Source organism: Patella vulgata, chromosome 8, assembly GCF_932274485.2.
Source record: "Patella vulgata chromosome 8, xgPatVulg1.2, whole genome shotgun sequence".
NCBI classification, from domain to species: domain Eukaryota; kingdom Metazoa; phylum Mollusca; class Gastropoda; family Patellidae; genus Patella; species Patella vulgata.
In genome coordinates, this window is record NC_065886.2 from 3,508,357 (window position 1) to 3,533,255 (window position 24,899).

The following is a 24,899-nucleotide window of genomic DNA, read 5'->3' on the forward strand; positions in this document are numbered from 1 at the left end:
CGGAACCCACATACGTGACATCAGAAACATATTATAAATATTATGTTAAACAGGCATTATGAAAGATATAAATTTGCCTACTCCAGGTCTTTCTTTTAGGCCTGAAATGTTATATAAACTATTAGACACTTATTAACATGACAAGACCATAATAAATGGCCTACTCTTATATCGAATTCCAACTGTCAAGGGATCTTTTACGTGCATGCCAATATGTACACAGGACCTTGTTTTTCATACCATCCGAACGACTAGGCAGCTATCCTTGTCAGGTGCTCCTGTCCTAATTTTTACAAGAAAGATTCGGCCAAAGTGGTTTGACTAAAACCAACTAAATCGATTGCACCTATTTGTCATAGCACAGTTGATTTCAACAACAGTGTGAAAGTGAAGTTTCAGATTTTTCCCCCTGATTAGAGTCAATTGTAGGAACTAGATGTCGAGGATTTTATTGTCTGGCCGTTAAAATAAAGGAAGTTTTATATTCCAGCCGAGACGAGAGAATAATAAAACTAGACGGTTGAATATTGATTTTTATCACCAATAACCAGACATCGTGTCGACTTGACGATCATACGTCTAAAAATAATTCTCTCCATTCCTCGGACGACAACTGCTACATATCCAGCTTCAAATCTGATTACTATATCATCATCATCATCATCAATATATTATTTGGTCCAGTTAACTCGTGGAAACCCTTCGTGGGTTTAAAGTTAATTATTGAGCAGAATTCAATGTTAATTGGTACGAGAATACTTGGAGAAGATCAATTGTTGAATAGCAATTCATGGCTCATGTCTTCATTGTAAATCACGTAGAAATTCACCGCTCGATCTACAGGATCAAAATCGATCAATGCTCCGATTCGTGACTCTGAACCAATCCTATTCTATTTTATATCGAGAACATCTTGAATAACGTTTATCGTTATTCTAAAGTTATCTTCAATCACTTTGAACTTCTCACATAGCAGTGTGGTATATATATATATATATATATATATTAGCACAATCGTAAAGCTGCATTACTTTTGTTTTGAACACAGTAAACGATGAAAGATAAAGGGTACATGTATGCCAACACAAACTGATTTCAGCACTGGTTTAATAATGAAATGGGGTTTAACGTCCTACTGTTCTGCTCCTAAAGTGGGCTAATGAAGACGGACTAGTTTAATAACATTTTTAAAGTACTTTTCACTCATCTGAGAGTTCTTCATAAATAATGTCATTGTATACAGATGAAGCATTGCTTATTTATTGCCCTGAATACCCACAAGTTGTAAGCAATGAGAACTGTTGCTTACTCTTGCTTACTCTTACTAACACACCTGGTACCATATTTGTGAGTCAAATAGTTTCACATAGTCAAACAAGATTTTTGTTGTCCTTTAGTATTTCAACCACAGGACATGTGGGGGGTTGGATGGCCGAATGGTTAGCATGTGTGCGCTTTATCATAAAGTCTGTCATTGAGTCAACTGTAGTGGTTTCGAATCCCTGGTTGTACGTGACAAGGAGTAGGGTCGCCTGTCCAACCTCATGGGTTTTCTCCGGGTCCTCTGGTTTCCTCCCACTGCTAAAGACCCCTACGCGCAAACAAATTATTGAATTATAATTAAACCATATGTTAGTCCCGAAATGACCTAGTTTGTGTCGAGTGGACATTAAACCCCATTTTCTCTCTCCTCTCACAGGACATTTGCCCCTGCTCTGAGTTTACCCAGTGCATTTGGCTTCTGAAATTCAGGATGAACATGAGACTCCATTTAGTTACATGTATGCCTATAATAATTTACAGTGAGTGTCATGTATGGGTAGGGTATGCTTATTCTTTCTATTACAATAATGACACTTCCCAGTTGGGGGGATTATATGGAGTTTGTTGTACTTTGGGATTATCAAAAGGAAAACTTTAATTGATGCTTTAATACCAGTGTCATCACTTCTCCCGAATATTACCTTACACGTTATATAAAGTGTCATGTACTGGGCAGGACATGCATAATCTCTCTGTAACATTAATATCAGTTCCAAACTGAAGTGATCACATGGATTTAGTCGTAATTTTCAGTTCTAACACTTGTAAAATTATGACGTTGCTGTGTTAGTTTGCCCAACTCTTACCTTTTATATGTTGGTATAAGTAGGTAATCAATGACTCAATGACAGGTATGACAGGTTGTTACCTGTAATCAGGTCATGGTGACTAGACAGGTGAGTTAACTACAGGTAAACTACTTATTACCTGATCTAATACCTCATTAATACATGCAGGCCTGCCAGGCATATTTTTATGTGATGTATGAATAGTAATTCTAGGCCTCCCCCACCCCACACCTATACAAGGACTATGCAAAAAATTAGGGTTTCAAATTATACCTCTGCATAGCCTGAATCCAGCACGAATACTGGCTATGCCGACATAAAAGAGTATGAAATGGGCTACATGGCCCTTGGAACGATGTTATCAGCTGAACCTTCACTGCTGAACCTTCCTCACCTTGGGCCTGCCTAGGAACATAATTATAAAAAGTCGTCAAGTAATCAGTAAATTCTGACCTGTCATTGCTTGAACAGAACCATCAAAATGATCAATGACATCAAGTCAATACCAATAAATCTCACTGGTCACATTATATAATAATTGATGATCTGAGAACATATCATGACTCATACAAATACAACATGAAAATGATATACAAGTATTCACAAGTCTTCCAAATCAAATTGATGATAACATAACAGGTTATTTGGTTTAACGTCCACTTGACACAAACTAGGTCATTTTGAGTCTAACACATGGTTCAATTTTATTTCAATAATTCGCTTGAGCGTAGAGAGGTCTTTAGCAGTGGGAGGAAACCGGAGGACCTGGAGAAAACCCACCAGGTTGGACAGGCGACCCTTCTTGTCACGTACAACAGGGGATATACTTATAGAAATCAATCCAACTGAAATATAAGTTGAAAAACATGCTTCCATATAGTTGCAGTTGGTGTGCAAGGGACAGGGCATGCTCACTCGTTCTACACCACCCAATGTCATTTTTGTGAACTCCTTAAATTAAGAAGTGACAGTACAGAGGGTACTTTTTAGTTCACAATTTTATAACCTTGGATAATAATAAACTATACCACATACTTATGGAAAAAGAGCTACTTATTTATTTGGGCGACGTTTTGGAGAGTATTCTCTTAACGTTATCAAGCTTAGAATACTTTTCGAAACATCGCCCAAATAAATAAGTAGCTCTTTTTCCATAAGTATGTGTTATAGTTTATTGCTCTATCCAGTTACTAAATGCCTCTCAAAGATTATCAGAATTAATAAATTTCAAATTGTAAATAAGTTGGGTTATATCCAAATAAAATATGTTATTGTTTTATACTTCTATATCCTATTTCGTTTCTGTATTATTTCAACATCCGGAGAAAAATAGATAACATCCATTTCTATTGATCCCTATGAATGTAAAACCCGTTCAATAACTGAATAATAATAATAACCGCTGTCATTGATTATTCTACACTACATGTATTCAAGTTAATAACATTAATAGTAAGGGCAGGGAGACTGCACCACACATAATTTACACAAAAACAAATATACAGACAAGACATATTACGCAGAACTCACAAATGCACAATTCAAATAAAGTGAATGGATCCGGGGGCTGTACACTGCGCTGTACAATCCCGGGCCTGCAGAGACACAGACCTCACTCGTATTTGAAAACAAAATGTGTGTTTTAAATTAAAATAGTGACTGTATCCCATACTATGTTATCATGTTTATTACATGTATCAATTACTAAATGCAGCCCAAAGTTCAAAATATTCAAGTGCTGAATAATTTTCTTTCGATCAACTGCATCAAGCCTCCACACTTGCATTCTTGAACAATAACCACTGAAACTATGTTACCCATGCAAACTCTTAATCACTCAGAGGAAGTATACACTGCCACATGCACAACACTACAATGTTACACATGAATGTAAACGCTTTTCAATTACTAGATAGCTGGTTTTACTGATTATTCTACCATGTTCAAGTGCTCAATAGTTTTCTTTCAATCAAATTAATTGAGCCTCCACAATTACATGGCTAACCATGTGAACTCAGTCCTTCACCTCTAAGATGCGCTTTTTGCTCCTGCTTCTCTCGATGCACCTCAACTTTCCTCCAAGGGAGTCATTAAAGACTCCTGAAAATTAGCTAATTCGCTTTTCTAAATATTGGGATTAATATACTACTTTCAGTTTTTGTTTATCTTTAACTGCATGTTTGAGCTATTAGTTTCCATGATGATAATTTTTAAGCTACCATATTCACCAAACATATCACCCTCATTTTGATTCTGATATCGAATGGTAATATAAGGCAGTATCTTTCATAAAGAGAATATTAAACAAGACTAAAGTATTAATACAATTTGGCTCTGCTTAATTCATGAAAATATAGAATTACTCTAGCAGTATGATTAAGAAAAGTTGTTACAGGAGCTTTTTTCTCATTTTTGAAATTGGCAGGAGCTTTTTATGGGTCTTGCGCGATTTCATAAATTTGAAGGACTGAACACCTCACCATACAGATATATTAATAGTTCCATTTCTAGAACAGACAACTAAATCCATTCTCTACCATTATACAAGGAGATATACCAATAAACACGTAATTCAGATATGAGGAACTTGTATTTATATACGCAGGCCAGAAATAGATCACCTGTATGAACTAAGAGCTTTGTGTCTGCATTAACAGAGGTGCCACAAGAACAGTTTTAATATGAGAGAGAAAAGATAACTGATATCTGGTAATTTATTGGCTTGCACAGAAGATTTTCAGCAGTTTGAGGGGCCACAACAAACAGGTTTAATATATGGCAGAGAAGATATCCATAATTATTTAACACAAGAACCAAAACAGAAACCCATGGACAAGGAAAAAAAAAAAAAACCCAACAATTAATTTATATGCACAGATGAATTTTGGCAATTTGAGGTGAAATGGGGTTTTACGTCCTACTGTTCTGCTCCGAACTGGGCTAATGAAGACGGCCATACGCCATACAGTGTGCTGTGAGGGAAATTTTGTCCGGACAGCGGCACTATTGCCTACTCTTATATCGAATTCCAACTGTCAAGGGATATTTTACGTGCACGCCAATAGATACACAGGACCACGGTTTTTCATCTCATCTGAATGATTAGACAGCTGTCCTTGTCAGGCCCTTCGTCCTGAATCACTGACAAGGGGGAACAACACCAGAAAATCTGGGTGAACTTTCTCAGCCAAAGCAGGGATCGAACACCCAACCTTCAGGCTACTGAGCCAGCGTCTTACCCACTTAGCCATCGTGATACCCTTGGGATGAAGAAAAGAACCAACAGTAAGTAGGCACACCTTGTTTCCTATCATGGGATGATGGTCATGCTGGAACCATACTACAAACATAGAACAAAACAGAAATCCAGAAAACAATCCTGCAAATAACACATCACTAGCATTCGGTAATAATCTGAATATAATAATAAACAAAAGATTAAGCCAGTAACCCTTGTGTATATGATTATGTCGTTCGTTCCTGGAGTTTAACGTCCACTTCCAACAAGGGTGATATCGTAGACAAATGTTTCCTAAGAAACTTGCCAGAGGAAACCACAGAAATCAGCTTGATCCAGCTTTTTTTTTGGTATGACACAACGTCTTTGCTGCAGGGATGATTATGTCTAAATGTGTATGGATGATACCCTTAATGGACCTTTTGATGCAATAAACATCTATCTATCCATCTATCTCCATCCATCTAGGATCATGGTCATGCATGCAATGCTAGGAAGGAAACTTTGTCAAAGACATCTGCCTTTCTTGGCTACTCTTTTCTGATCCAAACTGTCAAAGCAAAGGAGTGAGGGATCTCTATTAATGGGTAAAAATCAGGGTTTTTTTTATCCTGTTTAACGACTACATAACACTTTCAGTGTCAACCCAAATCTAGCCAAACATGTTGGCACATCTGGCAACATGTTCTTTTTAAATAATTCTTTTAATAAGATTTTTATTAAGTAATAACCATTATTGGCTATAGCTGAATAAAATAAATGTGAGAACTTACTAGGGAGTAAACAACCTCTGTGATTTTGTTGTTCTTTTTAAATAATTCTTTTAATACGATTTTTATTGTTAAGTAATAACCGTTAGTGGCTATAGTTGAATAAAATATCTGTGTTGAGGTTTAACCAGGGAACAAACAACCTCCCTGATATGACTGTTAACTAACCTATAAATAACATGATTCTTATAACATTGAGGTCAAGTCGTCCATAGATTCTATAACCATTAACTCTAGGTATATTCAAATTTTATAGCCGGGTATAAATTATAACTTTATAATGTGAGCTCAAACTGAACAGTGGTGGTCTTAACAGTTACATCTTATACATGAAATCTAGTTGCTAATATGGTTTTAACACTAACAATCAGATGTCTTTAAAGGCACAGTATGACCCTCAAGGGCACTGGTTTCTCAACCCTTTTTCAGTCCTGGACATTTCAAAGGCACAGCATGACCCTCCAGGGCACTGGTTCTCAACCCTTTTTCAGTCTTGGACGTTTGAAAGGCACAGCATGACCCTCCAGGACACTGGTTATCAATCCTTTTCCAGTCCAGAACGTTTAAAAAGGCATAGCATGACCATCCAGGGCAATGTCTACCAGCCCTTTTCCACAACAGAATTTTTTTTAAAGCCATAGAATGACCATCTAAGGCTGTCGTTCCTAACCCTTCTCCACTCATGAATAATTGACCAAGGACCAATCTTCCTCCCATGATATGCCATGTCCATCAACAGTACACCAGACTTTAACCATGAGAATTGTGCATGAAAAATCTTAAATTTTTTTAGAAGTTGTACAGATGATAAAAACGGGTTTCTAATGACCATTTATTGTCCTGCTATTCACTGATTTCATAGTCCATTAATTTTATTGCTGCATTCAGGAACAGACCACACCCACACAAATATTGCATTGTCTAGACTTGCATCTGTTTCCTACCTCATCACGGATAACTAAAGATGTTTTTTAATCCTCCGGTAACATGTGTCCGCATAAAATAGGTTTACCATACATCTGATATTATCATTATTAAAATTAGTCTCCAGGATTATTCTTTACAAAAAATATATATTGTGATGATGGTGACATATGGTTTCTGTGGGGAGGCTAATTAATAATCAACATTGATAATCAGATCATCGAGAAACAATACCTGTGTTTTATTTAGTATACGAAATAAAATGATCTAGGGTTTAACTTCCAACTTGTCTGCACCAAACAGGTTAATAAAGACAGGACTTAAGCCATGCACTCGGCTTTCAGACAGTGACATTTGCATCTAATCTTCAGCGAATTCCTAACAAAGAATTTTTCAAAATGTGTCTGCCAACTAGTACGAAGTTGAACCTTGCTTTTTCTTCCTATCCTAACAACTAGATATTTTCTTTATCCTGTCATGACCTCCATTCTGCACCACTGAGGTGAAACCAGGCTGGAAAATCCTGAAAAACTGGGATCGAAAATATGATCTCCTGGTTAATGGTGAGCCAGTGTCGTATTCACAAAAATAGGTCGGGACTAAGATATGGTTTCATTTTATTATTTCAATAATTTGCATGCGCCTACGAGCCTTTAACAATTGAGGCAATTTGGAGGATCCATGAAGTTGGATAGGCGACTCTACTCCTTGTCACATTGAACTGGGGAATCAAAACCACGCCACTTGACTCAATGACAAACCTTACGATTTCACGAGCACGAGTCAAAGTTAAACCAGTGGAGCATCCAACCCACCTAAACATAAGGCATCAAGGCAACCATGGTTAAGGCAGGAATTTCTGCATGTAATTTTAAACATATGATTAAAATCTAATGGATCTGGATTCCTTATTACAAAGGACAACAGGACTTAAAACGTTTTAGTAACGACATACTGGTAATTGAAATGTGAAAAAACCCCACCAAACCTCCCCTTGTGAACATGTGCAAGTCATCGGCAGCATTTACTAAAATTAATAAGAACTTGGTATTCCCATCCATGACACTCTTACTAATCCTAGTCAGTAAAACTACTGTTAGATTCATATTAACTGTTTGTTTCTTAGTATCCTCATATAAAGATTACTACATTTGAAAGAACAAAAGTATCCCCCGACAAATAATGCTTGAAAAAAAAAAAAATAAATAAAATAATAAAGATTACTGCATTTGAAATGAACAAAAAATATCCCTCAACCCCAACAAAAAAATGCTTAAAAAAATTAAATGACCAATCATAGCATTAGAATAATAAAACCCTCCGTATACATAAAAATATATCATCTTATCATAAATAAATATTTCAACCTTTGCTGAAATATTCTGCATAAATATCAAGATTCAATTCATCCAATTGGATACAAAAAAACAACCCAATTTTCAACCATGATGTAAAAATGATATTTCCTGCCTGCAGCCTACTAGCCTATATAATCACCCGTAGTTCATATTACACACTGGTTACCCGTAATTTCATTAATTATTCCTTCCTCAATTACATATACTGTATTCTTGTCTCAGGACCGCAGCGGAGCCCACGACAAACCACTTGCTTACATAACCTCCTAATCGCAAACAAGCTATAAACAAAGAAAACGCTGTGATGTAAAATCTTGTAGCAAATACGAGGATTTCACACTAGAAACATATCATCAACGTACACCGGCCTGCAAATCAATACCCGGACAGCAGAAGGAGAAAAAGGCTGCGTTGTTTAAAGTTACACTGGTTTTAATTTCTTTGTTTAGAGCTCAACAAAACAAACAAATACAAGTCCACAACAAATCAACAAGTTGATGGCAAGATTTAAAACCCAACTTCTCAGATTAACTTACCTAATCTCATATAAAATATACACGACTATCCTCGGCTAAAATATATCACTGGGAGTAATAACTAGTTCGTTGTTCAATGGGAGCCAGTCGGCCACAAATAGATAGATTCACTGTTAAATGTAGAATTACCTCCTTCACTGAACGAAATGATGGCTGCTCAGTTCACAATGTCAGAATTCTGAAACTATTCCTGTCTTGCCTAGTTGTTTAGTCAGAAAAAGAGAGTATTTTCCTCTGCTAACTGTTGAATATAATACAAGCTAAAAGCAACTGACTTGATGGCAACAGTCCAATAACAATCTAGCTAGTAGCTACACGTATCAACCTACTACTGACTATACACTGTAAGGTCTGGCAGAGCACGCCACAATGATAATGTATTTTCCAGTTGTAATTCAGAATGCTGCCTGCCAGCTTGCCTTGCTACAAGCCGTGCTTTCAATACAGCTAAATACCCTAGTGATAGTGTTAACACGTAGTCTACATCCTCCAGTCACTTTACCTTCTATATAACATATAGATAGTAGAACAGATAACGAAGACTACACTACTCTTTATTCATTAGATTGTTGTTACCCAGTACTTCTTCCTCAATCTATAGCTAGGATACGCTTCAATGGTTCCACACAATCCAGTATTATAAGGTTTTAAGATTTTGTTTAAACTTTGCTTATAAATATCTACTCCCCTTTCATTAGGTCACATATAGTTTCTGTACTTATAATACTATGGACCAGGGTTGACTTATGTTACAACATCAGATATATATCTATTTTTTTTATTTAATATCAACTTTCATGTTTTTATTCATTAAATTTTTTCTTTTTTTACTCATTCACAAATTTTTAATTCACATCATAAAAAAAAGTATGAAATTGAAATATTACTCTCTATTTGTGGTCAACTTATAAACTCAGACTTTCATTGATGTAATAAATATATATAAAAGCTGTACTATTAAATATTGCTATAGCATAAGAACATTAATTTTTTCTTAAGAACAAATGGCATAAAAGGTGTTCAGTAAGTTACAGCATGATGGTATAACACACTATGGTATAACGACTATATGGGGATTATAGCATGATATTCCAAAGCAGTCTAATATCACACTATGGTATAACGACTATATGGGGATTATAGCATGATATTCCATAGCAGACTAATATCACAATGGTATAACGATTATGTGAGAATAAAGCATGATATTCCATAGCAGTCTAATATCACACTATGGTATACTGATTATATGGGGAATAGAGCATGATATTCCCATAATAGTCTAATATCAATCTATGGTTTACTGATTATATGGGGATTATAGCATGATATTCCACAGCAATCTAATATCACACTATGGTATACCAATTATATAGGGATTATAGCATGATATTCCATAGCAGTCTAATATCACACTATGGTATACCAATTATGTGGGGAATATAGCATAATATTGCACAGCAGTCTACTATCAGACTATGTAATATTAGATTATGGGGAAGGTGGGATATCTCACTATGGGTGTCAGAGAATGAGTGGGAGATAATATCACTTCTGTAGATATTGGTCAGTTATAGCTAAGTTAAAAATGCCATATCTCACTCACTATGGCATACTTCTCTATGATTTCACTACAATGTGGAAGTGGACCTTAAATGGAGTTATTTAACACACAAACACACTGTAGCTATGGTATACTAGATTGAGTGGGTGTTTATATCACCTCCTTTAGGTCAGTTCCACCCAAGTGATTTTTACACCTCATTAAACAGGAGGTGCCAATGTTCTGTGGTAAACCAACTAACATTTGATCTTATTAAACTCCTACTGTGGGGTAAAACTCCTCATATATCAATCAGCACTAATTGGCACAATTTATTCTTTCTTCATGCAGTGGCTATTTGTACCGACCTGTTATCCATCTACTGTTTACCATTCCACTGAAACGTGTGCACATGCACATGTAGACTACTTAATGTTTATTTGGCCCTTTCACTTTGATCAGTTTAATATTTAGCCTATTCAAATAAAGTCTGCGTGATTTGTAATTCTTGAAACATTTTTTTTTTTACATAATACCTGTTAAAATGTACTTAATTAAATTGAATAAATGTATATATAATCAAGAAAACAAAATCAAAATATCAACAGAAGATAACCTCCACGTTTCGATACAGATTTGAAAAAAAAGGTCTATGAAAAGATTTTAGTTGAGATAACAGGTGATCATGGCTTAACGAGAGAGAGAAAAATCAGGTTTAACCTCTACTCGACACAAACTAGGTCATTTCGGGACTAACACATGGTTCAATTATATTTCAATAAATCGCTTGCGCGTAGGAGTCTTTAGCAATGGGAGGAAACAGGAGTACCTGATGAAGACCCACGAGGTTGGACAGGCGACCCTATTCCTTGTCACGTACAACCAGGGAATCGAAACCACACCTGCTGACTCAATGAAAGATCTTATGATACAACATGGCTTTACGAGTTTCAAGATTAACAATATTGCAGTTTGCAGGGAATTGCTTAATCCCGCATTCTGAGACTAATTAATGGTGCTTTATTGCATATTATTCTATTTTTAACATTAAAAAGACATATCTTTTGCATTTGTACATAAAGCCCCAACATGATAGATTTATGATAAACCCTTTAGCTTAAAACCATAAACAATCAAAAGTATTTTATCAAAAAATATTAAATGGTTGCCATGCAAGATATGCCCACATTTGCAAGAGATGATTAGAGAACAAGCTAAAAAAGCAATTTTTCACACAATTAGGGGCCATAATCCTGGATATTGCAGTCCAACATGCATCAATATCGAAAGAAACCAAGATCCATGGATTATAAACATATATTTTAAGTTTTATCAAAGCGCATAAAATTGTAGAGTGTCCACAATTAAATGTGAACAGATGAATAGACACAGGCGGTGACAAAATATGTCCACATATTGGCATATTAAAACCCCATTCTGGTCCAAACATTATTCAAATTGATGAATTCTAAATTATGATCATTGGTTTCTGTTGATGAGTATATACCCATGAGGGCAACAGTTCATGCAAAAATGGCTAAAAATTGAATCTTTAAAAGTCTGTTAAACACTAACTGTGTACTATGTTTTTTAAATAATTTATTTTGCTACTCAAATATTCAACAAAATAATACACACTAAATTCTATTGTCTGAAACAAACATAGAGAGAGAGAAATGGGGGTTTAATGTCCACTCAACACAAACTGGGTCATTTCGGGACTAACAGATGGTTCAATTTTATTTCAACCATTTGCTTGTGTGTAGGTCTTTTTAGCAGTGGAAAGAAAGGTTGGACATGCGACCCTAGGCCTTGTCACGTATAACCGGGGAATCGAAACCACACCAGTTGACTCAATGACGCCTTCTGATTAAATGCGCACGCTCTATAACCATTTGGCCATCCAACACCCATGGAATAAATTTAAACCCTAATATAGTAAACACATCCCAAGATTCATGGAACAATTTATGGTTGTTATTATTACACATGTAGATATGTAATTGTGAAAATACTTAATTTTTGTATGCTATCTCCTTTCAAATCAGTTATATCAGCTTGAAAATGAAATTCACGCTTTTCGTCCCCAAAATTCGTAAATTATTTCATGAATAAAATTGCTATCAAATCAAACATTATCCACAATTTATAAAACATTTCAAGAATAAATTTCTTATAAAATGAAACTTAAATAACTGTTTAAGAAATTTGTCTGAAACATGACAACAAAGGATGTCATTGGGTTGAAAATGAAAGGAAAAGTTTGGACAAATTAAACATTTCATGTGAAGGTGTAAATATTGGCTAGTTTAACAAACTGTCGTTCCAGACAAAGAGAATTTATTTATAGCGAAAAATTTCATGAAATAATCAAACAAGGGGTAGGAAATGTTGTTACATGAGTAAAATGTTTATTTTCCCTATTATAAAACTATGTCCTGTTCTCCGATAATTCAGATTTGCACAACTTCAAATAATAAGGAAATGAAATAAAAAGGAGAGAGAGAGAGAGAGAGAGAGAGAGAGAGAGATGGGGTATAAGGTCCACTCAATACAAACTAGGTCCCTCCAGGACTAACATATGGTTCAATCTTATTTCAATAATTCGCTTGCGCGTAGGTTTTTTTAGCAGTAGGAGGAAACTGGAGGACCTGGAGAAAACCCACGAGGTTGGTCACGTACAACCAGGGAATCGAAACCACGCCAGCTGAGAAATGAAAAGGGGTTTAATGTTCTGCTCCGACTGAGCTAATCAAGAGAGGATACAATATCAAACAATACAAAATTATTTGGGGTTTTGCAAGCAAAACTGACAGATATGACAAAATTTTATCTTATTCGTATAATTTATTCCAATTATAGGCTGGAAAATGTTTGATGTATTGAATAGGCTTGGGAAGCAAAAGGGAGAGGGAATTGACTTCCACTCGAAGCAAATTTGGTCATTTCGAGACTGACATAAGGTAAATTTTATTATAATATTTCCCTAGATATATTGAATAAGTTTGGAAGAAAGGTTTCCTATAATCTGATATTGAATACCGGTAGGTTCGGGAAGAAAGATTTTCCTATAATCTGATAAATTGAATAAGTTTGGGAAGTTTTCCTATAACCTGATATAATGAATAAGTTTGGGAAGTGAGGTTTTCCTATAATCCGATATATTGAATAAGTTTGGGAAGTGAGGTTTTCCTATAATCTGATATATTGAATAAGTTTGGAAGATATATGTCAAGTAGTATCATATATTATGGCGTATATTGATTACTGATGGTATCAAGTATATGTCAACTTTACACAGTAAATAACTTAATTTAACTGTCTAGACAGCCCAAGAACCAATACATTCACCATCAGTTCTGATCAAGGCTATAATATTTTCCTACTAGCACTTTCATTTACACCCTATGCTTGACTAGAGAGAGAGAGAAATGGGAGAGGGAGAGAGAGAGAGAGAGAGAAAAATGGGGTTTAACGTCCACTCGACACAAACTAGGTCATTTTGGGACTAACATATGTTTTTTAAAATTCTATTTCAATAATTCGCTTGAGCGTAGGGGTCTTTAGCAGTGGGAGGAAACCGGAGGACCCGGAAAAAACCCACGAGGTTGGACAGGCGACCCTACTCCTTGTCACGTACAACCGGGGATTCGAAACCAGAGAGAAATAGGAATAGAGACCACGCCACTTGACTCAATGACAGATCTTATGATCTAAAGTGCATGTATTAAATCATTCAGCCATCCTACCTATCCCCACCTCTCCGTTAAAATAGAAAATATCTAGTGGTGTGATCATTTATTGATACATCAGCCAACGATGCCATTTATTGACCTATGTGCTATACATTGAACGGGGGGGAAAAATGATTCAAAATTTTTATAGTTGTATGCTGACAAGCTTAGCTGGCATATCGGTTGACTGTATTCATAAACCAATCGGAAAATATCAGATTTTTCACTGCTTAAATCAGGCTATTTATGTACTGAGATTAATTATTTAACATTTAATCGACCAAACAAAATCAAAATATGTGCAACAATAGATAATCTCATGGTTTGTATTCATTCGAATCTAAAACAGGTCCATCAATATGGTTCATGGCAAATAAAGATGATGGCAAGCTTGTTACATAGGGAGCAGCATAGATCAATGAAATTCTCAATTTGTCATATCTTTGTTAATACTGAAAGAAAATGAATAATTGTTGGACTAATATTCCTATTCAGAGGTTCAGCTTTTGAAATAAAATGGGGTTTAACGTCCTACTGTTCTACTCGGACTGGGTTAATAAAGACAGGACTTTTACATAGTTTACAAGGGATTTTATAACATAACTCTCTGAAAGACGTATTAATCACAAGTTTCAAGCCATAGTTTCTCTAACTGCACTCCACTTTAATAATGGTGTCTTAGTTAATGTTAGGAATGTTGTACAAATTAAACTAAATTTCTTCAAGCCAAAAGAATACCTACCAGTAGATAACCTGAAGGCTAAATGTTGCTTGTAATTAATGTCAATGTTTTTATGTGCATTACTAACAAATTAACTAACAATTGTAGCCATTCTTTCTTCTTTTTGTTCTCTTAAAATTAGGTTAAGTGTGCTGTAGTGGCTCTGTTTTTACGGGTATCTGCACTAGCAAACAATCATATAAAATGAAATTACATGAAATGAAATGGTGTTTAACGTCCTACTGTTCTGCTTCTGCACGGCTAATGAAGACGGGCATATGCCATACAGTGTGCTATGAGGGGAATTTTGCCAGGACAGTGGCACTATGGCCTACTCTTATATCAAATTCCAACTGTCAAGGGATCTTTTACGTGCATGCCAATATGTACATGGGACCTCGGTTTTTCGTCTCACCCAAATGACTAGACAGCAGTCCTTTTCAGGCCCTTCGTCCTGCATTACTGACATGGGGGAACACGCTGGAAAATCTGGATGAACTTTCTCCGCCAATGCAATTATATTGATATTAACACAAGTATGAATTATATTATTAACACTAGTATTAATTATCTATGTATGAATTATATTATAATATTAACACTAGTATTAATTATCTATGTATGAATCATATTATATTATTAACATCAGTATTAATTATCTATGTATGAATCATATTATATTATTAACATCAGTATTAATTATCTATGTATGAATCATATTATATTATTAACATCAGTATTAATTATCTATGTATGAATTATATTATAATATTAACACTAGTATCAATTATCTATGTATGAATTATATTAACACCAGTATCAATTATCTATCTATGAATTATATTATATTATTAACACTAGTATCAATTATCTATCTATGAATTATATTATATTATTAACACTAGTATCAATTATCTATGTATGAATTATATTATATTATTAACACCAGTATCAATTATCTATCTATGAATTATATTATATTATTAACACCAGTATCAATTATCTATCTATGAATTATATTATATTATTAACACTAGTATCAATTATCTATGTATGAATTATATTAACACCAGTATCAATTATCTATCTATGAATTATATTATATTATTAACACTAGTATCAATTATCTATCTATGAATTATATTATATTATTAACACCAGTATCAATTATCTATCTATGAATTATATTATATTATTAACACCAGTATCAATTATCTATCTATGAATTATATTATATTATTAACACTAGTATCAATTATCTATGTATGAATTATATTAACACCAGTATCAATTATCTATCTATGAATTATATTATATTATTAACATCAGTATGAATTATCTATGTATGAATTATATCATAATATTAACACTAGTATTAATTATCTATGAGCTTGATAATTCTAAGAGATTAACACCTGTCTCAATGTTGTGCTATATGTATACAAACCAGTGATTGTTTCCATATAAATTGTGATGTTTTTCATTATGCTCCATCGTTAAATGCCACTCAGGGATGGATTATCTATGTACGCATTAGACTATGTATTTACAACAGTATTAATAAACTATATATCTATGTATAAATCATGTTATATATTAACACCAGTGTGAATTATCTATGTATAAATAACGTTATATGTTAACACAAGCAGAAGAATGTTGTAAGGGTATATGATACTATAAGAATTTATGTACCGAGGTCTGTTCAGTTATTCCTACCTACTGAGTTGGTATATTAACACCGATAGAAGTCGTAAAGTTTTGTTCAGGTTCTCATCAGGTAATATTCCTGATATATTCTGGCACTACCTGAATTTCTCTCATTCTCTACAGGTGATTCATACTCCACCTAGATATACATATTTATATATGTTTACCTATACTTCTAAATAAATACACTTCTTTCCAACATGCACACTTCACGAGGCACTTATACTCGAGATTCACAAATACAAATTGTTATGGAAGATCTAAGCATTTTAAAAAAAATAGATTGCCAGGCAACGTAACATATGCCTGCCATCAGCTTTTCTGTCGCTCTGTACAATCTCGTGACTTTTTTTCTTTGTTTATTTTAGGTTATATAAGGGTTTCATTCAGGAACCAATAACTCTACAACTACTTTTTTTTATGTTCTAAATCGACAGGGACCATCTTACACCAACTGTGTCTGAAAATTTAACTTCAAGTAAGTGTGTATGGACAACAAACAGACATGAGGTAAAAGACAATATGGGGGGAGGGGGAGGGAGAGATGGGATTTAACGTCCACGACACAAACTAGGTCATTTCGGGACTAACATTTTTTTTGGTTTTTTTTAAAACCAATTTTTTTTTCCAATACTTTGCTTTCGCGTAGGGGTCTTTAGCAGTTGGAGGAAACCAGAGGACTCGGAGAAAACCCAAGAGGTACGACAGGTGACACTACTCCTTGTCACATACAACTGAGGATTCGAAACCACACCAGTTGACTCAATGACAGACCTTATGATACGCGCTATCCATTCGGCCATGCCATCCAACCCACCCAAACTATAGAGGACAAAAGGAGGACAATTTTTCTCAGACATTTTCAATGGTACAATGTAACTTGGCCATTTGTCTAACATTACTGATTATCTACTACAAGGGAAGCGGTTGCCCACTTGTCTAAGATTACTGATTATATCAACTCTGTGGGAAGTGGGGTGGTTTACCATGGTAACCATGGTATTACCAATATACAATGCCTCCAGGAATTGTTACAGGATGTATCAGTATACATTTGATATAAAAATTGTTTAATACCCCGGGGGGAATAGTAGAGTTAGATCCACCCTACTAACATTTATAGGATATAACTTAGATTATACCGGTTCTAGGTTACAATGTTTTGAGTATATGCCAATACACGCTCTGGGTAATATCGGTACTATGTTACAATCTTTTTAGTATATGTCATGATATAACATAGTGTTTTTAATACACATCAATATTCTGGTTAAACTAAGCTATCTGGGTAATATTGGTACTATGTTACAATGTTTTTAATATATGTCAATATTCTGGTTAAACTAGTGTCTACAGGATACACTATAACCCAGGTATCATTTAATCTTGTGTATTTAGCACTAATTTCTTTCACATTCATTTAACATCAAATCTTTGTTTAAAAATTCGTAAAAATCGTTTATAATCAAAAAATCATACAATTTGTACTTGTGTCCAGTTTAAAGCTGACTGATTAATTTTGATAATGAGTGTCCAATTTACAAGTGTTTAATTTCTCGATCACTGTTAAAAAATAAACAACCCAATTGATTATTGATGTATAATGATTAATTTTTCAACAGTGATCAGGAAATTAAATACTTGTAAATGCTGGACACACATACAAATTAGATGATTTTGGGTGATTTTAAATGATTTTTACTCATTTTTAAACAAAGATTTGATATTAAACAAATGTTAAAGAAATTAGTGCCAGATACACAAAATTAAATGATACCCAGGTTACAGTGATAACTTAGTGTTTTTAATACATAACAGAACAATATTCTGGTTAAAGTAAAGAACACTTCAATGATTTGTAATTGGTACTACCAAGCCTGGAAATAAAACACCTGTCACAATGTCAGGCACAGATTCGGGCTTTGTCAGGCATTAAACATCTGGTACATGTCATTTTGTCCGGCACTGATTTGTCTTTTTTATTGATATTATTAATACATGTCCGGCATTAAGTTGAAAATGTCAGGTACTATTTCATTAGTGCCTGATGTTTTGTCAGGTACATCTAAAACCGTTATTTCCAGGCCTGGGTACTACACGTTTTTTTCATGGTGTATGTAAATATTGTGTCAAACGAGGATACAAGTTAAATTATACCGGTGCACTGTTACACTGTTTATATTATGGTTAAACTGAAGTTATAATTTTTTTTGAGATAATATGGGTACTATGTTACATTGTTTTCAGTGGAGTTGTCAGATTATTTGGCCAAACTACTCTACTAAATATCAATACATCATCTATACCTACAACACTTCACACAGCAACCAGCAACTTCTAAAAACAGATAACTAACTTTCACCAAGATAACATGGAGTAAAACTCAGTGCTAGGCAACTAAATATCATATGTAACAGGGTACACACAAAAACATTCTTAGAATGTGGATCAATCTGATATTTATAGGTGCAACTCGATCTCAAATTAGTAATAAGTTAAGGTAATGAGAGGAAATTATGGCCAAGACACAGAGAGAAATGGGGTTTAACATCCATTTGACACAAACTAGGTCATTTCGGGACTAACATATAGTTCAATTTTATTTCAATAATTTGTTTGCTCGTAGGGGTCTTTAGCAGTGGTAGGAAACCAGAGGACCCGGAGAAAACCCACGAGGTTGGACAGGTGCCCCTACTCCTTGTCACGTACAACCGAAACCATGCCAGTTGACTCAAAGACACATAGCATGGAACAGTGCTTTTTCGACCAACCCAGGGTTTGATCACGCCCAGGGATGAATGGCAAGGAAAATAATGACTATAAAGAAAGATGATGAGTGCGTAGGTGTCAATATAATAATTATCAATAATATCAGTTATCTTCTAATACACTGATATAATTACAACTAATAATAGTGGGGGCGTGATATCCACTATCTCCCTTAGATCCATTCACACTCTATATGTAATTAAATTATCTTATATGAGAGAGAGAGAAAGAGAGAGAGAGAGAGGGGGGGGGGCATGACATTCACACTTTATATGATCAAGATTTTTTATGAGAGAGAGAAAGCAGGAGAAACAAGACAGGCTAACATTCACTATCTGGCTTAAATCCATTCATATTATGATTAAGTTATCTTATTTGAGAGAAAGGGAGAGATAGAAAAAGTGAAATGGGGTTTAACTCCTACTGTTCTGCTCCTAAACTGGGCTAATGAAGACAGGATAAAAAGAGAGAGAGAGAGAGAGAGATCCATTCACATTATGTGATTAAGTACTTCAAGTCATGACACCAGTGTCATCTATAATACCCAAGCATAGTTTTATGACTTTTTAGCGCTAAATCTAATTGTTAAGGCCAGCTCAATTTTTGTCACGGTCGATATGGGATGTAAATAAGATTAGGGCACTGATTGTTGGCGAGATTGTTCGTTAGGGAAAGCACTGGGGCTAGGTCCAGGGTTAGTGTTAGGATTAGCGTTAGCCCTGTATACATCTTGTGACCTATCACGAAAAAAATTGAGTTGGTCTTATCATTTAGCACTAACCAAATTTTTACAGATGTAATTTTCCTGTGTGACTGAGAATTCATGATACTCTAATATTTACCAACTGTCCATTTTCTACAAGTCGTGTTACAGGTTACAAATAAATCCATTCATTTAATTAATACCTAAAACTAATTTTAAATTTGGAAAGCGGAAACTGTTGAGCTAATCCACTAATTAGCTATAACCAATAAAGACAATGGATCTATTGATTTCTTTCAAATTTAACGGGATTGCGAGAACATGACCTTTACATACATGGTAAATAATGCTGCATAATAGCCTTCTTCAACCAGACCACTAATATACCCATACAGAAAGACTATTAAAGAGACTTGGAGATGGAGACTATTTGTATAAAGGTTGACCATATTTCAAATTAGATAAAAATAATGCCTTTTAGGTAATTACCACATTAAAACGACATCACAAGATGACATGAAATGTCAGGGGTTAACACCCTTCACAATTCCACACAACGCTTCGGAATATAGTTTTGGACAAAACCTTTTTGAAAATCAAATTAAATTTCAACGGCATTCTCTGCTCTCTGAAGAATTACCATTTTTAGCCATACAGAAGATGGGGAAAAAAAAAAAAAAAAATTCTAATATCATATACAATATTTCATTGACATTTAATTTCATTTTGTTGACATTTGCAAGAAATTCAAGAAAATTAAATTTCAAAAATGAAATGAAATAGGGTTTAACGTCCTACTGTTCTGCTCCTAACCTGGGCTTATGAAGACGGGCATACGCCATACAGTGGGCTATGAGGGAAATTTTGCCCGGGCAGCGGCGCTACGGCCTACTCTTATATCGAATTCCAACTGATGAGGGATCTTTTACGTGCACGCCAATGTGTACACGGGACCTCAGTTTTTCGTACCATCCGGACGACTAGACAGCTGTTCTCGTCAGGCACTCCATCCTGCATCTCTGACAAGGGGAATTATCTTTCTGTGAAGGAGACTTAAAACACTACATGATCAGGCAGGTGACTCTACTGCTTGTATCATGTACAATGGTGGGGGGCGGGGGGAAGGAACCCAAGCATTCTCAATGATTTCCAGGATGCGGGGGGGGGGGGGGGGGAGAGCAGGTTACAATGTATGTGGAGAGAAAGAGAGAGAGAAATGGGGTTTAACGTCCACTCGACACAAACTAGGTCATTTTGGGACTAACATATGGTTTAATTTTTTATTTCAATAATTCGCTTGCACATAGGGGTCTTTAGCAGTGGGAGGAAACTGGAGGACCAGGAGAAAACCCATGTTGTTGGACAGGTGACCCTACTCCTTGTCACGTGCAACCAAGGAATCAAAACCCCGCCAGTGGACTCAATGACAGACCGTATGATACAACGCGCGCGTGCTAACCATTCAGCCATCCATCCATCCACCCCCCTCCCAATGTATGTGGCAGACCCGACGCCATTCAATACTGTATTTTAGAACCTTAGGATTTCTGCATCCCTTTGCTACTTTACTGTCATTTTAATTTACATCTGAAAAGCTGTTTTTTGGGGGATTTTCGGCAGAGGGGAATTTCTATTTCTAACCAGACAAAGGCACATCCTTCCCATGACACCCTCACACCTTGTTGCAACTTCCACTGGTACAGTCTCCTAAATGTGCTCATCCCACATTGGGATTCAAAATACATAGAGAGAATGGAGAGTTTGTTGACCTTACCATGGATTAAGCCTTGTCAACATCTGAGTCATAGAAGATATTCCAATTATTTGTAATATGGTGGTAGAAGTAATAATATTATATGATATGGTTCAATGACTATATAACTAGAGAGGTAAATCAGTGAAGCATGATAGTAATACTGTTATCAGTATTTTAATAAACAAAACACTAACAATATATAGACTACACAGTATACTAAAAAACAAAGTTTATCAGGCCACGGTACTGTCACATTTTATTTGCTTGGCATGGCTAACAGTAGGATGAAAAACAAGAGGTCTCGTGTATACATAAGGCCTGTTTATAAAAACAAGAGGTCTCGTGTATACATTAGGCCTGCACGTGTATACATTAGGCCTGCTTATAAAAACCAGATGTCTCGTTTAAACATGAGGTTGGCCGAATGGTTAGCGTGCGCGTTATATCATAAGGTGTGTCATTGAGTCAACTGGCGCAGTTTCGATTCCCCAGTTGTATGTGACAAGGAGTAGCGGTCATCTGTCCAACCTCATGGGTCTTCTCCGGGTCCTTCGGTTTCCTTCAGGTCCTCCCTACGCACAAGCGACTTATTGAAATAAAATTAAACCGTGTTAGTCCCGAAATAACCCGATATCTCTCTCTTTCATTAAAGAACTACTTCAGTCAATTTGAGACAAAGATGGTAATTTTGATTACATTGGTTACATGTGCAATGCCAATTAGGACAATTTTGCCAACACAGTGGCATTCCTGCATTCCTCGATTTCCAACTGTCAAGGGTTCTTTTGTATCCATTCAAACGACCATGCATAATTTCCTTGTTAGATTCACAGGCACCAACAATGACAAGTGAGGGGTCGAGATTTAAATATCGAATTCTAAAATCCTATTATCGATATATATGTTCACCGATAGGAAAGATTAATTTTCTAAGTGAATATAAAATGCCAATTCAGCAATATTGTAAAATGGCATAAAAAGCACAAGGATGAGGCAATCGGAGATAAACGTGTTAATCTAATTACAGGCTACATTGATGTAGTGCTACATCAAGAACTTCGACTCCGCAACGACATTAAAAATTTATTGAATGCAGAAGAGAAGAATTGCTTGCTGGTAGTTTTAAGATTTATACATTGCGTACATTTGCATCAGGGACGGGATAATAGCTGACGCTACAAGACCACAATTAGACTTCACGCTCCTCTTGACAGACGCAAACAAATTTGGGTCTGATTGGGTGACTGTATGTAATCAATGTCTGAAATACGAACTATGATGAATAATGGCGTCTAGTAACCATAGTTGACTCCATTTCTATAAACAGCGTTAAATAAACCCTTTTAAAATGAAGTATAGATGGAGGATACACAACTAATCAGAAGAAAATCTTGAACAAATACCACTTTCTTCCATCATTTTCTAAATTAACCAATTCAAAGTTTTGATCCAAGGCCACAAAATCAAATTGAATGTAAATATCAAAATAGGTGAAATTTTCATGAAATTCATTTTTTCCATCACAATTTTTTTTATATAATATCTATATCTTCCAATCTGTCTTCGTTAAAAATTTACTTTTTTTTCATTCCAAAGTTTTTTTTATAATATGTAATATCCATCTAACAATCTGTCTTTGTTAAAATGGTGAAGCTTTGTCCATATTAAAAAGAAATGAAATAAAATGGGGTTTAAAGGACAATATTGGTGTCAGTCATTATCACATATGTGATAGAACTAATTAAACACGTTCCAAATATAATTTTAACACAGAGATCATTGCTACGATAGCGGAGTAATACAGGTTTCCTGAATGTGAAGTGACGAACGCCAAAGGAAAACACGAGTCATACCTCTATATAACTGACTGATGTGACGAGTGATAACAGATACACAGCCGAATTTCTGCTCACTAATAATTCCTTCCAAGACCAAAAGTTGTTAAATGGGACTGTAAGAGGATACCTGACAATTCCAGAAAGTAATTGAATGTCATTAGATAAGAGAACACGAGAAAAATAGAAATAGTCCGTACATTCCCTTGTTTGGAGGCAGACCACCATTAAATTTCATCATCTCGGTACCCACGAATTGTACTTCGTCTATTTATAGCAATTCTCTCTCTCTCTCTTTTCTCCCCTTTTGCATGCCCATTTGTGTTGATTTTTTGGTCTAGAATGGACGAAGAGGGTTTGAATTAACATTTTCTGCCAGGTTTTGGTAAATATTCATGATTTTGAGGCGGAAGGATAAGAGGGTTATCAGGTTAGCTACGGCGATATGTACGGCAACTAGTTACATGTTTTTAGTATGCTTCTTCAAGTTTGTGTATCTCAAAATTTTGGTGGTCAACCTCATACAAATTTTAGTGCAAAGACATGACCATTTGTTCCTCTGTCTGTAGTGAAAAGCATTCAGCCCAACAAAAATTTGGGGAAAAGTTGGAGGTGGGCAAAGAGGCCAGAATTAACATTGAAGTCAATGGGGAAATTAATGGTGGTCTGCCTCCTATATGAAAACAACCTGACAGTGGATGAAAGGCCTAAATTTGATGATATGATCTCCAAATTGTCAGAAAATGTGATATATGGCATTTTGATGGTAAAAAAATGTGAAATGGTAAAATTTCAAAAATATTTGACAAATTTGGGAGGGGAAATTTTGATTTTAGTCAAAATTTTGTGATTTTCAGTGTTTATTTACTTTTCAAAATTAGTGGAAAATATTTTAATGTATGATTTTTACTTTTTCTGCATTATAATTGTTAGACGGGAAGAAAGTATCATAATTTCACTCAATTTTGCCTAAAAATCATGATAAATTGTCTCAAATTCTTCAGATTACCCCCAATATTGCTGTCAAAATTTTAATTATTCATCTGTTGTAAAATGAACCAAAATGTCTTGCATGTCTTTATTTTCATTGTTAAATAACTTGGCAAGGATCCATGTGTTTGTCAGATATTGAAAAAGTATTCATGTGTTTGTCAAAAATTTAAAAATTAAGAAATTTAGTCTAATTATGTT

General features: G+C 35.0%; 3 protein-coding genes across 6 annotated transcripts in view; 1 reads left to right on the forward strand and 2 right to left on the reverse strand.

Moving 5' to 3' along the window:
* Positions 1-9,333, reverse strand: part of LOC126830867 (uncharacterized) — a 38,736-nt gene extending 29,403 nt beyond the window's left edge. Inside the window, exon 1 of one of the 2 annotated variants that reach the window (XM_050561323.2) lies at positions 9,067-9,333. The gene's annotated coding sequence lies outside the window, so the exon portion shown is untranslated. Of the gene's footprint in view, positions 1-8,937 lie in introns of both variants that reach the window. The other variant, XM_050561322.2, reaches the window with a different exon arrangement.
* Positions 1-24,899, forward strand: part of LOC126830900 (C2 domain-containing protein 2) — a 376,226-nt gene that overhangs the window by 128,494 nt on the left and 222,833 nt on the right. The gene's annotated exons all lie outside the window — the stretch shown is intronic.
* LOC126830868 (retinitis pigmentosa 1-like 1 protein) overlaps positions 1-24,899 on the reverse strand; it is a 177,621-nt gene that overhangs the window by 126,637 nt on the left and 26,085 nt on the right. The window lies entirely within an intron of this gene.